The sequence below is a fragment of the Delphinus delphis genome, chromosome 6, assembly GCF_949987515.2.
Source record: "Delphinus delphis chromosome 6, mDelDel1.2, whole genome shotgun sequence".
Classification (NCBI taxonomy): domain Eukaryota; kingdom Metazoa; phylum Chordata; class Mammalia; order Artiodactyla; family Delphinidae; genus Delphinus; species Delphinus delphis.
The window spans coordinates 71,824,971-71,843,961 of record NC_082688.1 but is presented as its reverse complement, the minus strand read 5'-3'; the positions used below and the strand labels follow the sequence as shown (position 1 = coordinate 71,843,961).

The 18,991-nt window shown below is 36.7% G+C and overlaps 1 pseudogene; it reads left to right on the top strand.

Moving 5' to 3' along the window:
• Positions 1 to 9,836: 9,836 nt before the first annotated feature.
• Positions 9,837 to 10,140, top strand: LOC132426689 (large ribosomal subunit protein eL42-like; annotated as a pseudogene).
• Positions 10,141 to 18,991: the final 8,851 nt, after the last annotated feature.

Below are 18,991 nucleotides of genomic sequence, written 5' to 3'. Positions count from 1 at the left end.
CAGGTAAAAATCTCTCCAGTTATAACTTCCTTATATTCCTCAAGCTTAACTTAGCTCCAGCCTTAGGAATCTCCTACCTCTTCCCTCTCTCTAGTTTGTACTAAACTCATTAAAAATATCTTAGATTTCCTATCTTTCCTTCTAACATTTGCCTGAACTAGAAAGGAAAATAGTCTGTACAGTGCCCAGAAAGAGAACACAAAGGGGAACATTTATGAACATGTCCTTCGCTTCATTCATGGGTGAGCATACCCTTAAGAACCAGCAAGCCTAGTTGGTGTTTTCGGTCCATTTGTGAACCCGAAGATACAATGACCTTAAGACTCCAGATATTTGCATTATACCACTTATTCTGGTTGCTCCTATCACCAAGAAGTCTTCTGATTATAGGTTGCCTTTCTACATAGCTTTTTGACACTAAGCACGTCAGCTGACACAAGGATACCAATTTGCTTGAAAGCTAAATTTCTCATTATAAATTTATGCATTAATCTGGTTTATTCATCACTCTTGTATGAGTCTGGTTAGTGTAGCTCATCTGGAAGAGATCACTTCTGAAAAATATAAATATTTGAGTTTCTGGATATGAATTTTTTTGGTCCCAATCTCAGACTTTTAAGGACTTAAAGGTATATAGTAATCAGGGTTAAATGCTCAGTTCAGCTATATTCTTGGGAGTTCCTTAACTCACAACTGGGCACTTAGGTGGTCTTATTCTCAACTTCAATTACCACAAAATTACACACACACATAATTTTTCTATAATTTCTTAGGCTCTTGTGAATGAAATTGTCTTTGAGTTTATCCATTTTTAATTCTTTGTCTATGACTAGTATTGGCATCCTTAAAATTAAGTCCTAAATCGTTTTACTTTGCCAGTAGTTTGGTAAATTTGCAAAAGTCTTGGTTTCTTCACAAAGTTTAACATGTCTCCCAAATTTTAAGCCAAGGACTCTTCTGAGGAGCCCATTAACATTTTTATTAAGAAGAAATCAATGCAATGTTTCCTGCTAGGAAGCACTATATATTTTTTTAGAATAAGAGAAAAATTACTTTTATTATTTTATTTTCTTATTACAATAGCAAAGCATGCATATCATAGAAACACTACAAAATGATATGAACCAGTAAAAGGAAATAAAGCCCATCCAGAAATAACTACTGTTAATGTCTTAGTGACCATCCTCTCAAAGTTCTCCTCCACCCCTGACACATATACACACACACACACGTATCAAAAAAGGAAATGACCTGTTCACTTAGTACTCTACTGCAATGCGGCCGTCTTGTTCTCATTGTACTTGCCGTGCCTCACACAGAGTAACACTCTGTAAGTGCCCAATAAATATGTGATGAACGAATGACCAATCCTAAGGTCTCTTCTAGCTCTGAACCCATTTGGTCTTTGTCATTCTTTTACTCTGTGAATCTTCCATGTGTCCTCAATTTACCCTGTACTGGTTTTTTAAAAATTAGGAGACTTCAGTTTTTAGAACAGTTTTTGATTTACACAAAAATTGGGCAGATAGTACAGAGAGCCCCATATGCAGTTCCCCCACCACCAGCACAGTTTCCCTATTATTAACATCTTGCATTAGTGTGGAACATTTGGTACTGTCAGTTTTTGTTTTTTTTTTTTAACGATTCTAATAGATGTGTAGTAGTAGCTCACTGTTGTTTTAATTCACAATTCCCTAATGATATATGATGTTATCTTTTCATGTACTTATTTAAAGTCTGTATTTTTATTTAGCGAGGGGTGTGTTCAGATATTTTGCCTATTATTTAACTGGGTTGTTCATTTCTTATTGTTGATTTTTATGTGTTCTTTGTATATCCAGTGATAATTTCACTGGATACAGAATTCTAGGTTGATGGCTTTTCCTGCAATACTTTAAATATTTCACTCCATTCTCTTCTTGCTTGCATGTATTCTGAAGAGAAGTCCAATGTAATTTTTATTTTTGATCTTCTACAGATCAGGTTTCTTTAAAAAATTTTTTCTCTCTGTCTTTGGCTTTCTGTAGTTTGATATAGATTTTTTGGGTATTTATTCTCCTTGGTATTCTCTGAGCTTCTCTGGATCTGTGGTTTGGTGTCTGTCATTAATTTTGAGAATTTCTCAGCCATTATTACTTCAAATATATCTTCTGTTCCTTTTTCTCTTTCTTCTTCTTCTAGTATTTCCACTTCACATTTGTTCTACCTTTTGTATTTGTTTCACAGTTCCTTGATATTCCATTAAAAAAAATCATTCTCTTTGCACTTCTTTTTGGAGATGACATATCTTCAAGCTCACTGATTCCTTTTAAGGTTTCCATTGCTCTGTTTACATTACCCATCCGTTCTTGCATGTTGTTTCATTTTCCTTGAGAGCACTTAATGTATTAATCATAGTTGTTTTAAACTCCCTGATAATTCCAAAAGCTATGTTATGCCTGAGTCTCTTATGCTTCCTTTGTCTCTTCAGACTATGTTTTTCCTTGCTTTCTAGGATGCCATTTCCTTTTTTGCTGAAAGTTGGACATGATATATTGGGTAAAGAAACTGAGATAATTAGGCTTTTAGCATGAGCTGTGCTACGTTTAATATCTTCTGCAGCTGTAGGTGCCAGAGGCTTCATTTCTTCTGGTTTCCTTATTTTTTTCTTTCTCATGTTGTTTTTATGTCTCCCTAAACACTTCTTAAACAGAATCTGTGTCTTGCAGCTCTCGGTTGTATGCCACTGTAATTGTAGTGGAGCCCTGCTGGTCTAGTGATTGGATGTGGGTGGGGGGAGGTGTTTTATAATTTTATGATTAAACGTCAGTTTTTTAGTGGGCCTGAGTCCCTGGGCTGTGGCCTTCAGAAATGTTCCTCAGCCTTCTCCCTCCCCTTATATGAGATGAGAAGACTAGAGGAGGTTAGAGTTGGCTGATTTCCCTTTTCTTAGGTCATTTCTTTTAATTAATTAATTTAACATCTTTATTGGAGTATAATTCCTTTACAATGGTGTGTTAGTTTCTGCTTTATAACAAAGTGAAACAGCTATACATATACATATATCCCCATATCTCCTTGCTCTTGCATCTCCCTCTCTCCCACCCTCTCTATCCCAGCCCTTTATGTGGTCACAAAGCACTGAGCTGATCTCCCTGTGCTATGTGGCTGCTTCCCACTAGCTATCTATTTTACATTTCATAGTGTATATATGTCCATGCCACTCTCTCACTTTGTCCCAGCTTACCCTTTCCCCTCCCTGTGTCCTCAAGTCCATTCTCTATGTCTGTGTCTTTATTCCCATCCTCCCCCTAGGTTCTTCAGAACCTTTTTTTTAGATTCCATATATATGTGTTAGCATATGGTATTTGTTTTTCTCTTTCTGACTTACTTCACTCTGTATGGCAGACTCTAGGTCCATCCACCTCACTACAAGTAACCCAATTTCGTTTATCTTTATGGCTGAGTAATATTACATTGTATGTATGTGCCACATCTTCTTTATCCATTCATCTGTCGATGGACACTTAGGTTGGGAAGCATAATATATTTCTAATTATCCCTTTTTAAAAAAATCTCCTGTCTTTCCTGATGATTGTTTAAAAACTATCTTTCTTCAAGGCATCACCAATTAAGTTAGATTGACCTACCTCAGCAAGCATCCTTACACTGGGCTCCTTTCTTAGCTGTGGATTTTTCTCTGATCCTACTTCATTTATTGATCTCTTTGTACATAGAGTCTTTTGGTAACCTTTCATCCACCAACATTCTATCTACCCCTTTTCTGTCTTTGAGAAATGGTCAAAATTGGGCATCGTTGTGCTTGTGTAACTCATGTTTAACTATCCCAGCCTTGGCTTTAGTTTTAAATACTTCCTTTTCCTACTTCCTCTCTGTTCTCATCACACTAGTTTACCCTATGTAGTAGGAGGCAGATGTAAGGTCTGAATTATGAACTTACATTTAGAGAGAAATAGCTACAGATATTGCACTATGCTGGATGCAGTTTCTCTGTGGACACATACCCCTCCCTCCACAAAACACACATACAATGAAAGGTGAAAAGTGTTAGAGGAGTCCTGAAGGTAGCCCCACCCACATTCAGCTTTTAAGAAGACTTTTTTTTTTTGTGGTACTCGGGCCTCTCACTGTTGTGGCCTCTGCCGTTGCGGAGCACAGGCTCCGGATGTGCAGGCTCAGTGGCCATGGCTCACGGGCCTAGCCGCTCTGCGGCATGTGGGATCTTCCCGGACCGGGGCATGAACCCGTGTCCCCTGCATTGGCAGGTGGACTCTCAACCACTGCGCCACCAGGGAAGCCCGACTTTTTTTTACCTCATTTATGTAAGCTACATTAAAGTTTTCTCAAGTTGTCCCTCAATAAACTTCTAACACATTCTCCATAATGCTGCCAGAGTGATCTTAGCTAAAACACGACATTGCAATATGATGATGATTCAAATCCTTTTTGACTCCCCTTTCTATACAAAGTGAAACTCTGAGACAAGCAGACAGCTGCTCCACATCTGGCCCTTTTTCTGGGCTCCTTCTTTTCACTGGAGTTTCTTCTCCCAGAACCTGCTTGCTCTATATATTCAACGTGAAACAAGCTGCTAGTTTTTCCAAACGGCCCTGCATTCTTACGAATGTTGTTCCCTCCAAGGACAGTTCCCTTTTCCCCTATATCACCCTGAAAGCTTATTGATTTTCACAGTATATTTTGTATTCTTTCCTCTGCCTAATACTTTCCTGAATCTACAGCCACAGTAGTCCTTGCTTTGTGCCCCCAATCTACTTTATAGAGACTTATCAGGACCCCTATAACTCTTTATTATGTTCATTGGCTTAAATTATATGTCTCTCTTTATAAATCTCTATCCAAGTTCCTTGAAGCCTCCATAGATGCATGTAAATCATATTTTACCCAGAATGTATGACAGAATATCATCAGATATAGACATATTGCTCCAGGAAATTACATTTGATAATACTGTCCTATAAGGCAACTATCATTCCACATGCATGAATTCAGAATTTGTTTTTGAGCAATGTAGAATTTTCCCATCCTTTAACAATCTTTGTTCAATTCCCTCAGTGATCAAAAACCTTGATTAGTATAGTAAGGATTATGATGTGGTCAAGGAGCAAAGAGCTTCCAAGTGGTACAGGTGACTCACAATCCAATAATCAACCCTGTGTTCTCACCAGTGAAGCCGGGTGATGCAGCACAGTCAACACACTAACAGGTATCACTCATGGACATGCACTGCTGCACACACACATGCACACTCTCTCTTTCTCTCTCTCTAGGCACTGGGTGCAGATTTGTCAATAAGCTGACATCAAAGGGCAAAGGGTTTAGTGCAAAGTGAAAAGACATAATATTTATCAAAGTTGGATTCCTAAATTTAGCTAAAACTATCTCAACTAACAAAGGGTATTTGCCTGGCAAACCCCAAGTTAAAAATTTTTTTTTTCTTTTTTAACAGTCTGACCCTCTGACCGTCTAGATATAAAGAGGATACAGAATAATGTATTGCTTTTTCTAATTTCCTTCAAGTATTCAGAAGTCATGGAAATTTTTCCCCAAATTATTTTTTGCACTACCCAACTTTGTTAAATTCAAGCTTGACTATAACCTTTTTAAAACCTGTTCTTATTTTCTTTGTAATTAAAGGAATAATATGATCTTGAGGAGTAAAGACAATGTTGTTTCTACCTTTGACTTCCACAGAATTAGTAGTGTCCTTGTATATTATATCACATTCAATATATATATACATAAGACATCTCATTACCACTTTCTGTTCCATAGACATAGATGAGAAGTTGCATAGATATGCTTGCCTCTAAGTGTAATATAGATATACATTCTGATAAAAATTCAACGGGGACAGAACTCGAAAAATGGACAAAATAAGCTAAATTACAACACATTTTCTTCTTTACTATCCCAAATGTCTTTTAAAATATCAATTCTATGAGTACTAGTCTAGTTTATTCCATATAGATCATATCCCTTAGGGGTTTATTATTTAGGTTTCCTTTGTATTCATGGCATTTTATCCCAAAGTGGAGTTTTGTCAGAATATTTTCTTACTAAAAATTATCTCAGGCTCAAATTAATAACTAGATTGCAAAAATTATTTTCCTATTTAAATTATTTGAAGACCTTCAACATAAATTAACTGAGTAAATAAAATGAGCTATTACCATATAATAAAGATAATTTTTGTCAATCCCCAAATGGAATATGCATGACCACTAGAAACTGATACCTGCGAAAAAATTCCCTGATCCAATTAAATATAAGTATGTAAATAAATTTTATCATGAAAAAGAGTCAGTTGTAAAAATAGGGGAATTTCTCCAGGCATTTCAAAAAAGGAACTTAATACAGGGAGTTAGTGCTTACAGACCTGATAGAAAGGCTGCGGGGAAAAGATAGAGGAAAAGACTGCTGGGTTTTAGGAAATTAGGATACTGTAGACGGTTAGGGAAATTGCCACTAATGAACTCAGCTGACTGTCGCACTGAAGCAGAGATCTGCCATGTGCCCACTGTTGCCTGCTAACAAAAGTGACCTCTTTCCCCACTTCCAAATATCATGCAAATGTCTCATTGGCAGAATCTAACCTAGAGCCCTATTAGCCAGGGCTTATTGCTATTAATAGCCAAAGGGCCAGAAACAAACGCATAAGCTTTCTCCTGAGCAAGTCTGGAAAGTGTTACTTGATAAAAAATACCATCTTTTGTTTGTTTTTTAATGTACAGATGTGGTGGCCATTTTTTTTTAATGGATGCAAATTCTTTGACACCTCTCCCATCTAGAGGTGTATTCTATGTCCTCTCCCTCCCCTAGAATCATGGGGTCCTTAGGGCTGCTCTGAAGATAAAGTATGGGAGAAGTGAATTCATGAGACTTGTGGGGTTGGGCTATAAGACCAGAGAACTTCTGCTTGGCTCTCTTGGAATGCTTGGTCTCAACACTATCCAACTCAGAACACAGCCACAATGCTGAGAGGGGCTCTAGAGACGGTCCCAGATGAGCCCAGCTTTGAGTCACCCCAGCCCAGACATCGGATATGTGAGGAACAGAGCCTCCAGATATTTGTCCCACACTGTTCCACTCACCCCCAGCAATATGAAGCTTGATATATATCATAGAACATCGACAAGCCATCCCTGCAGTGTCTTGTCTGAATGTCTGACCCACCGAATTTATAAGCATTACAAAACAGTGGTTTTACACTACTAAGTTTGGGATGGTTTATTACTCAGCAATTTCCTTGAACAACTCATGAAAACATGTGAGAGAAGAAAAAATAATGAAGTGGTTGGAGACTCAGAGACTGCAGAACTCATCTTCAGTATGCAAATTTGAAAGTTGTTAACAGGTAGCCTAACAGGTAAGGTTTATGCACAAAGCTATACAAATAGGCTTCCAATCATCTGTTATAAATCTGTGGCATTTGTCTTCCTCCATTTTATTTCTTCTCCAGTTATATAATCTTAAGTCTGGGCCCTGAAATCTGAGAGGGAACAGATCTGGTAGGTTTGGGTCTTCTTTACCCATTCCCATATCATCACCCAAATTACACAGATATAGTGCAATTTGGGTCTTTATTAACAAGTTACCATTTTCAAAGATACTGCACAATCTTACCACATTAATGAACTCTCATCCACACAGTCCCAGAGGAAAAGAAGGAACAAAAATTCCAATTACCGAATCCATTTGCTAAGAAAACCGAGTTCCCTGTAAGTGGAGCCTATCATATTTTTCTAAACCTTTCCCTTGAGTTTGGCAATTCAGTTATACAACATTCTTATGGCTAAGTTTCTCTTCTGTTGCTTCCTCTCACTTTTGGTCCAGATGTTCTCTTTGATTTTTATTTCTTTGTTCCTTTGGCTGTGCTATTTAGAGTGGTGGTTTTTATAAACTTCTATGTGACATTGTATGTTATCAAGCACCTCAGGGATTGGATCTATTCATTTCTCCATTCTGTACTCATTACCATCTCTTTCTCTACATGTTTGAATGTTCTGTGTGTATGAAACTGTAGCTCGGTCCTACGGCAAGTGAAAGTACTGACAACATAGGTCCTTATACAAGGTACTTCCTCTCTGATGGAGATAGAATATACAAATAGCATGAAAAAATGTGTACGCGAGAAACACAAGTAAAGGAAAATGTATCTGCTGTACTTATGACACAGTAAGAATAGTTTTATAGTTTGACCAGGCTCAGCTACAGGACACAGTGGGAACTCTGCACCTTCAATGATTGGCCCAAAAAGTACTGAGCTTGAGTTCCCTCTACTTTCTCTCCACTTGACTGAGCAACTAATGCATGCCAGGTAGTATGCTAGTCAGTCTGCATTTTTATTTACCTGACTCAGTGCTTAGCTTGCCACTTACAATATTGGCTAATTAACTAAAAGATCAAGCCAAGACAACAAATTTGAGGGTTTGTCCAAGGCAAGGGAAGACAGTTGGTTCAAAGGCGACAAACTGTGGAGTGGCAGTGCTACAGTTGTACATGATTGGTCCATTAAAAGCAGAATCCTGGTCAAGTCTTTCATATGCTGGCTACCTACTCTATCATCAAACTGTGCTAAGTCTCTGCCTACAAAGAGTATAGGTGTCACAGGAGAAGTATATATAAGATTCAGTGGGGGTACAAAGAACAGAAAAATCTAACCCCAGAGGGAAGGTGAATAAGTAAGGCAGGGATACAAGGTATCCAATGACCCAAGCAACTGGATTATAGTTTAGAATAGAGCTACATACCTCAAAAGTAAACTAGCCAATCTAAAACCCAAACAGATACTGATACAAAACACCATGGATGAATAGCAAAAACACTATGTTTAATAAAATAAGAAAGACATAAATGAGTATATGTCCTAGGACTCCATTAGAGGAAGTTCAAGAACAGGCAAAACTAATCTATGGTGAAAGAAATCATAACAGTAGTTGCTTCTGCAGAGTACTGGCCGGAAAGAAGCACAAAGGAAGTTTCTAGGGTGATGAAATATTCTATATCTTGTTTGAGTGTTAGTTACAAGACAGGATACATTTGTCAAAATTCATTAAATTGTGAACTCAAGATCATCTCAGTCTCTTATTCTGCTTTATGCTTGGCTTCTCAGCCTCTCAGCCTTGGGCACTTATACATCAAACTCCTTGAAGATAAGGACAACAGCAAATATTTGGTTCATTTCAATGCATTTCCGTGCTCTCCAGTAACTGGGGCCCTCAAGTCCTGAAGGACATGAAAGCTCAGCAATACCAGTAAACAATTCATTTAGTATATTATTTTTTAAACATCTTTATTGGAGTGTAATTGCTTTACAATGGTTTGTTAGTTTCTGCTGTATAACAAAGTGAATCAGCTGTACATATACCTATATCCCCATATCTCCTTCCTCTTGCGTCTCCATATATTATTATCACTTTTATTCTACTGTTTTTGTCGTATCAAGACACAAGCCAGTCCATTCCATCCAGAAGTAAAGGTCTAAAATAGATTTTAATAAAACAGTGCTGTGCCGACTGAGGAGCCATATGGAAAAAGATAAAACTGAGTCTGTTCTTCACACTGTACACCTGTATGAATATTAAGTGGATCAGAATAAGAAACTACATAGGAGGAAAAAACATGAATGCATTCCTTTATAAGGCAAGGGCAGATATAATTTTCCTCTGATTCAAAATCTAGAAGCAACAGAGGAACGACTTGACAAATTTAACTACATCAAAATTAAAAACTAAAAAATTTGCATAATGAAACACTATATACAGAGTGAAAAAGTAGATGAGCTTTCTTTCCATGATGATAGTGTCCCAACCAACATGGTAAATGTTCCTAAAACTTGCTGGACTTTCTGTAAGACATATGGCAAGCACCAACCCCACAAAGTGGCACCGTACACAAAAAGGTAAGGATTTTCTATATGCCCAGGGAAGGAGGATTTGACAGGAAGCTGAATTATTATGGTAGGCGGACTAAGCCAGTTTTCCAGAAAAAGGCTAAAACTATAAAGAATATTGTGCTCAGGCTTGAATGTGTTGAGCCCAGCTGCAGATCTAAGAGAGATGTAAGCATTTTGAACTGGGAGGAGATAAGAAAATAGAGGGCCAAGTGATCCAATTCTAAGTTTCACCTCTTGTTTTACTATGAAGACAATAAAATCTTGAGGTTATGTTCACTTCAAAAAAAAAAAAAGATTAATGACAAACTTAGAAGAATGTTTGCAACTTAGAGTTTTGATATCCTTATTATTTCAAGCACTCATAATTGAGAAGAAAATGATCAAGTTCTTAATACAAAAATTGACAAGAGATATGAAGAGAACACAGAAAAGGAAATTAAGATGCATCTGTGTGTGTGTGTGTGTGTATGTGAGAAACTAATGCTAACTTCTTATTCCTAACTAGGAAAATGGAGATTTTTAACTATATTCTGTAGGCTTAATTTTAGTACTACTATTAGTTTTTCTATTTTTAAACCATTATAGGTACTTGGATAAGTTGAGTAAGTAATTGTTTTAATGTTGGTGAGAATAAGGATTTTCAGTTTGAGAGACAAAAGTCCTAGAAATAAAAACCCTACATCTCAAAATTGAATTAGAAATATTAATGTAAAATTAGTTCATCTCTTTTGTTTTAAAAAAGACCTGGAAGCAGTGGAAAGTGAGGCGCAATGAGCAACCCTAGAACCCAGATTGTGATCTCTAATTCCCATTACCCACAAAAAGGAAGGAGGAAGTTCTCTGGGAAAAGATTGAAACCAAGTCCACCATAGCTCATACCCTCTTGACCAAGTAGATGATTGGCAATTTTTCTATATAGAATACTTATAGCTAACAAACACATGAGGAATGTTAGAATTAGAAACTCGCCATTTTGCAAGTTTGAAAAAACATTTTCAAAAAATTGTCATGAATGCACAGTAAAACTATTAAGAGAAAAGTTGAAGTGACCAAGAAGCATTCAGCATTACCAAACATTAGAATACTGGACATTTTATATGTTTCTAGCTGTGAATTTGAGGTACACAGTACCATTTATGAGGTTTAGGGAAAAAATTTAATGTGATCCAGTCATGCGTTTATATCTAAGTTCATTCTGCCATAATGTGGATCATGCAGGAGCAAGTAAAATTGTGCCACTGTAAGTAAATCCAGTCGTAAAAGACAACTGGTCCAATTTTTTCAACAAGTCAATGGCATGTGAGAAAAAAGGGAAAGAAAGACTATTCTAGACTAATAGTTAAGGAGATGCTTAAGAGCCATAACAACCATATGCAATGAGTAAATCTTTTTTTGAGAAAAAATAACTAAAAACATATTTTTTATACCACTGAAGACATTTTAACATGGATTAGGCATTCTAAGCTATTAGGGAATTATTGGGGTCTTTTTTAGGTGTAATAATAGTATTATGGTTATGTGACAAAATATCTGTTTTAAGAATATATACATACAGAAGTGGATTAAAATGACAAAATGCATTTACTGTCGGTGTTAAATACTATATATATTTCACTACATCATTTGTAGAAATTAAGCTTTTTACATGTTTTAAATTATGTGTTAATGACCAATGTAAGTACAAGTCTTTTTATAACATTTATTTATACTGCCTCAATTCCTAGCTAATCTTGAGGTGGGGTAGTTCATATTTCCCAATAATTCACAGGAGGCAGAAAAGAGATTTATAACTAACTCTTGAGGCATTATCATTTTTTATATCATATTCTCATTAAATAATTCATCTCTAGTAACTCTGACTTTTATCCATGAGTCACTGTATAATAGAAAACCCTTTTTCCATCTAAGAAAAGGGGCAGTGAAGTATGCTATTTTTAAAACAAGAAAAAATTGACAGTTTTCAGTGGATGGAATCAGAACTCAGGATTAATGGAATAGTCCCCAAGGATGGTCAAATGTGATTCTCTGCAGATGGCTGCACAGGATGACACTTCATAAAACATCATTTCTCTGCTAAGCTGCACAGCATCTCTGGTGCTTCAAACATATTGTTTATCTCATCAAGAGGAGCAGGTTCTAAAGGTAAGAACTGAACAAGTGCCATTGTGCAGGAAATGGAGCAGATGGCCCATCTATGATGGTCTGCCTTTACTTGATGAGAGGCTGATCCAATCCCAAACAGACCAGTTGCCAATTAAAAGAGGTCTTGGCTGAGGGAATCTGTACTTTCCTGTGACAGATAATCGGCTTAACCATTTTCTCAGACTCTGCCCACTATTCATTTCCATCACTGACCTCTCCAGAAATGCAGAAGTCCCTTATGACCAGTTCTGTGCAATATTTCATTGATACTTACTAATGAATGTCTGGATTTTACCCAAACTTCTCACCTCAGTTCTATGCTACATTTTGTTTTCACACCCCTTCTAGCCTGATCACTAACAAAGAAATGTGTCTGTGTTTTGTAAAAGAACTTCAAAGACATGGATTAAACATGAGATTTGTTTTGACTTCCTTCTATCACAGAAATGGGCTTTATTAGCTGTTCTTTCTAAACACATTTTAGGATTGTAACATTTTGGAAGAATGGAATTTATTTAAATTTTCACAAAAATGGGTGTAAAAAGATATTGTGATTAGCAGACATATTTTAACTTTCAAAGTTTAGGATCCTGAGCTCCAGTGTCATTTAAGGAAAACAACATGAGTCTGAAGACCATCAAGATTAAGTGTCTAGTGCCAAGAACCAGGAGTCTACCTTGAGGGAGGAGAAGGGAGTTTTCTGTTTATAAGAGGATCCTTTGACCAGGTCAGTCAGCTCATGACAGTTAGTAGACAGCCTGAGTAACATGGATCAAGGTATGAGCTACATAGCAAAGTAATGGGCCCAAAACTTGCCACATCTGAAGAAAACCTGAAAGAAATAGTAAACCAGAAGAAGAGGGCAGTGGTTTGGATACAAAAGAGTAGGGAACAAATAATGTATGCATGCAGAATGAGATCAGCTCTGGAAAGAATTTGGCTCTGTGTTTTTTTAAACTTTGGTATGCTTTTTTTTTCTCAAAGTTGGGGCATTTTCCTACCACACCCCAAATCTGTTAGATAATAAACCCTCTGGAAGCAGACTCCATATCTATGTTGTTCGCCACTCTTTCTCTAATGCCTACCACAGTGCTTGATATCTAGCAGGTGCTCAATAAATTCCTTCAATAAAGGAATACCTAGCACAGTGCAGAAACTGAGTAATTAATCTCTAAAATAATAAGTGAATGTTGACTAATACCCTGGGCATGACTAATCTGGAACAATATTTTTTGTTCTTTTTTGTGTTGAATTCAGGAGAAATTGGAGGACTTCCTCTCTAGTATTCAGAACATGGAGCCTGGGATTAATTCTTCTGTCACCCAGGCATTGAAACCATTTCAACTTATAGCTGAGCGCTTGAATTGTTAGAAATTTCAGGGGAATCAAAAGTTTCTTCTTATAAAGAAACTTAAAGTATTCTGATCCTGTATATATATATATATATATATATATATATATAGATAGATAGATAGATAGATAGATAATTTATTTATTTATTTTACTTTTTTGACTTATTAAGAAATAGATCTTTAACTTCTTTTTCCTGTATTTCATAACAGCTTTCAAAAAGATCTCCCTGCCTCCAGGCTTGCTTCCCTGCACTTCATCTTCCACATGCCTCCAGCATAACCTTGATAAAACCCAGATTTTATCAGGTCACTAACTCTTATGTTCCAAAATCCTTCCATGGTTCATAATTCATGCCTTAGCATGGCAGCAAATGCCCTTCATCTTCTATTTTCAGCCCCATCCAGGTCAGGCCTCTTTACCCACAGATCCCATCCATGTACCACGCTCCTGCCATACCACACGTTTCATCAACCTTGAACTCTTCCATAACTTTTCCCTTGTTCTTTCTTCTGTTTTATATGATTCTTTCTTCATTTTCATCCTGGCAGTATCCAACTCCTCTGTCAAAATCTAGTTTAAATGCCACCTTCTCTGTGAAGCTTTTCTTACTCATCCAGATAGAATTAATCACACTTTCTGTGTTCCCATACCTTAATGTAGAGTGAACAGATGGAAGCAAAAGCTTGGGAGCCAGAAAGATCTCATTTCCAATCCTGGTTCCTCTGCTCACTCTGACCTTGGACAAAACACTTAAGGACTCTGAACCTCCTATTTCTCTTTTATAAAGTGGGTATAATCATATCAACATGTCAGAGTTGCTGTAAAGATTGACTGTGATCATGGATACAAAACACTTAGCATAGGTCTTGGCTACATAGTTAAAACTCAAAGGAAGGTACTTACATGGCTTTTATTACCTTATTAGTATTTTCTCATTCATCACAATCTGATTGGTATTATAGATAACTGCATACCTGCCTAATCATTGATACAATGATTTCCTGGGCTTGGCTAGGAAAATGTACCACTGTATCAGAACTGTTGATTCATGTGTATGAAATCATTTGTGTTAAATTAACAGCATAAATATATATGCTGTTATAAATTGTCTTCTCCAGAGCTTTGCACATAATTGTCCCCGAAAAAGCAGCAGGACAGGAACTATCCCTTTTTGCCTCCTTTTTACCCCAAAGTATGAAATTAACATGACTTTATAAAGGTTTTAGAGAATAATATATAAATCTACCTCTAACCTATATTTCTAACAACATAGCCACTATAGGTAACTTGGGCTGGAATTGCATTGAGACTCCTGAATGATTCAGCTGACTCAGTTCAATTGCTGCTTAAGTATGTGCTATGTCCAGGTCATTGAGAAAGCAGTGCAGAACAGAACACAAAAAGCTTTCTTTCTAGTTCAATTAAAGTAAACAGTGACTGTGCCCTGTTGAAATAACAATAACATCAAATGCACCTAAGATACCTAAATGGGATACATTTGTGTCACGCAATTGTGTCTCACCAGATCATATCTGTGCCTCTGGTCCCCAGGAGAAGCACTCCTACTCTAACATCAGTGTAATCCTTCCAGCTGTGTCACTACCCAGCCAAAACTCTTCTGTGGTTTCACATTTCTGACCTGCAGCACATAGTCCAAACTTTCAGCATGGCACAAAAAGCCTTGGAGAAGCATGACCACACCTATTTTCCTTGCCTTGCCTCCCTTACCTTAGTTATAACTCCTATGTTCCAGCCATGGGAAAATTGTCTCCTTGGACTCTCAGTTTCAACTCCAACAGAGTAAAGAGCTTAGAAGTTATCATTCCTGTCCTTATAACAATTAAAACCTGGAAAAACTGAAAATTACTTTTCTTGGGACCATCAGAGAGAACTGAGGTTGCAGGGGAAACTATAATACTGAAAGCTGGAGAAATAGGCTCATCCAGAGACACACAGCCAAGATCTTCTTACCTGGATCAGAAACCCACTGGAGCCATGAATTGGTAGTAATACTTAAATGGCATTTTGATGAACTGCTGGAGGCTGTGGGTGGAATAGCTGGAGAGTGAGAAGCTCCTGAAGACTGCAGTCTTAGGGGCTAGAGGACACACTTTCATGGGTTTTACTACCTGGAAACTCACCAGGTTCTCATGGTGAAGATCTGAGAAAGATCCCATCATGGCTCTGGCAGGGGGAAGGAAAGAGTAATTACTGTGAAATATGGCTAGAGATTTCTCCATAATAAAGATCTACACTCCAGGTGAAAAGCCTTCTAGAACACTTTTCCTGCTGGGGAAGTGCATGCCTCTCACTCCAGTCACTTCTAGCCTTCTGGTCTAACCTAAGGATATGAAAACATAGTGAACAGGGGACCAGGCCTCAAAAAAATAGATTGAGAATGCTGCAGCCAAGAAAAAACAGTTGAAAGTGGGGTATTGGAGGAAAGCTACACCAATGGAAAAACACTTATGAAAGTCACAGCCCCAAGACACAGGCTGTGCAAAACAGATTTAATCTTAAGATTATAGAATGCTCCCCCTTCCCCATAAAATACCACAAGACAAACAGGGCTCCAGTATAATAACAGTGGATTGCAGCTGAATGAGCAGCAAGACACAAACTCTGAAAGGTGGAGTACTTATGGAAGCCCAAAGTCAAATAGGGAGACAAAATGCAGACACTAGAGGAATGTGAAGACTTTAGCACCTAAAGCTAGAGCAAATATTAAACACAACCAAACTCCTAACCAGCTTACATAAATTCTCAAACCAAATACCTATATACCTCAATTCCATTACCTATTATTTATGTTTTAACCTAAAACACATCTAACTTTCATCAGCAACAAAATAATTATAAGATATATGAGAGAAAAAACAGTTGTAAGAGCTAAAGCAATCATCAGAACAAGAACTAGATAAACCATGGATTTGGGGACTATCAGAAAGGGAATTTAAAATAACTATGATTCATATGTTAAGGATTTTAATGACAACATGCAAGAACACATGGGTAATGTAAGCAAGATGTATAATCCAAGAAAGAATCAAAAGGAAATTCTAGAAATCACAAAAAGTAGAACAGAAATGAAGAAAGTACTTGATGGATTTATCGATAAACTTGGCACAGCTGAGGAATGAACCAGTGATTTTTGCAGATAGGTCAAAAGAAATTATTAACTGAAGTGCAAAGAGAACAATGAATTTAAAAAACAGAATGGAATGTGTAGAAACTGTGAGACAATTTCAAAAGGTGTAATGAACACATAATTGAACGCAACTGAATTTTCCAAGTACCTTCAAAACTGATGACAGATACCAAACCACAGGTCCAGGAAGCTCAACAAACACAAAGTAAAATAATGATAAACCACCTCCCCCCATTCACATGCGCGCACACACACACACACACACACACACACACACACCCCCCTAGGCATATCACATTAAAACTGTAGAAGACTGAATACAATAAGAAAATCTTAAAGATATCAGAGGGGAAAAAGTAAAAACTTATGAATAGAGGGGCAAGTATAAGAATGACAGTGGACTTCTCATTGGAAATCATATAATAAAGAAGAGACTGGAGTGAAATATTTGAAGTGTTGAAAGAGAAAACCTCCAATCTATAATTCTATATTAAGTGAAATCATTCTTTATAAGGGAAGAAGAAATATGGAATTTCCAAGACAAGCTAAAACTGAGGGAATTCATCATCAGACTTGCCCTGAAATCCAAAAAAAGATTTTCATGCAGAAAGTAGATAATACAGGTCAGAAATTTGGATCTCCCTAAAGACAAGAGAGAGAAAAAATAATTTTGCTTTTCTTATTCTTAAAAAAAAAACTTATCTTTTAAATCAATTAACACCTATCCCTCTAAAACTATTCAAAAGAATTGAAGAGGAAGGAATACTCCCAAACTCATTCTACAAGGCCACTATCACCCTGATACCAAAACCAGGCAAAGAAACCATACACACGAAAAAGAAAATTACAGGCCAATATCACTGATGAACATAGGCATAAAAATCCTCAACAAAATACTAGCAATCTGAATTCAAAAATACATTAAAAGGATCATACACCATGATCATACACTTGATCTCACTATCCCAGGGATACAAGGATTTTTCAATATCTGCAAATCAATCAGTGTGATACACCACATCAACAAATTGAATAGAAACCATATGATCATTTCAATAAAGGCAGAAAAAGCTTTTAACAAAATTCAACACCCATTTATAATAAAAACTCTCTAGAAAGCAGGCATAAAAGGAACATACCTCAACATAATAAAAGCCATATATGACAAACCTACAGCTAACATCATACTCAATGGTGAAAAGCTGAAAACATTTCCTCTAAGATCAGGAATAAGACAAGGATGTTCATTTTCGCAACTTTTGTTCAACATAGTTTTGGAAGCCCTAGCCACGGCAATCAGAGAAGAAGAAGAAATAAAAAGAATCCAAATTGGAAAAGAAGTAAAACTGTCACTGTTTGCAGTATGATACTATACATAGAAAATCTTAAAAATGCTACCAGAAAACTACTAGAGCTCATCAATGAATTTGGCAAAATGACAAGATACATAATTAATACACAGAAATCTATTGCATTTCTATATACTAACAATGATAGATAAGAAAGAGAAATTAAAGAAACAATCCCATTTACCATCACATCAAAAAGAATAAAATACCTAGGTATAAACCTACTTAAGGAGACAAAAGACCTGTACTCTGAAAACTATAAGATGCTGAAGAAAACATCAAAGACAACACAAAGATGGAAAGATATATCATGTTCTTGGATTGCAGGAGTAAATACTGACAAAATGACTATCTTACCCAAGGCAATCTACAGATTCAATGCAATCCCTATCAAATTATCAATGGCATTTTTTCACAGAACTAGAACAAAAAAATTTTAGAATTTGTATGGAGATACAAAAGACCCCAGATAGCTAAAGCAATCCTGAGAAAAAAAATGGAGCTGGAGGAATCAGGATCCCTGACTTCAGACTATATTACAAATCTACAGTAATCAAAACAATATGATACTGGCACAAAAACAGAAATATAGATCAGTGGAACAGGATAGAAAGCCCAGAGATAAACTCACACACCTGTGGTCAATGAACCTACAACAAAGGAGGCAAGACTATACAATGAAGGAAAGACAGTCTCTTCAATAAGTGGTGCTGGGAAAACTGGACAGCTACATGTAAAAGAATGAAATTAGAACACTCCTTAACACCATACACAAAAATAAACTCCAAATGGATTAAAGACTTAAATGTAAGACTGGACACTCTAAAACTCTTAGAGGAAAACATAGGCAGAACACTCTCTGACATAAATCACAGCAATACATTTTTTGATTCATCTCCCAGAGTAATGGAAATAAAAACAAAAATAAACAAATGTGACGTAATTAAACTCAGAAGCTTTTGCACAGCAAAGGAAACCATAAACAAAACGAAAAGACAACCAACAGAATGGGAGAAAACATTTGCAAATGATGTGACTGACAAAGGATTAGTCTCCAAATTTACAAAGAGCTCATGCGGTTCA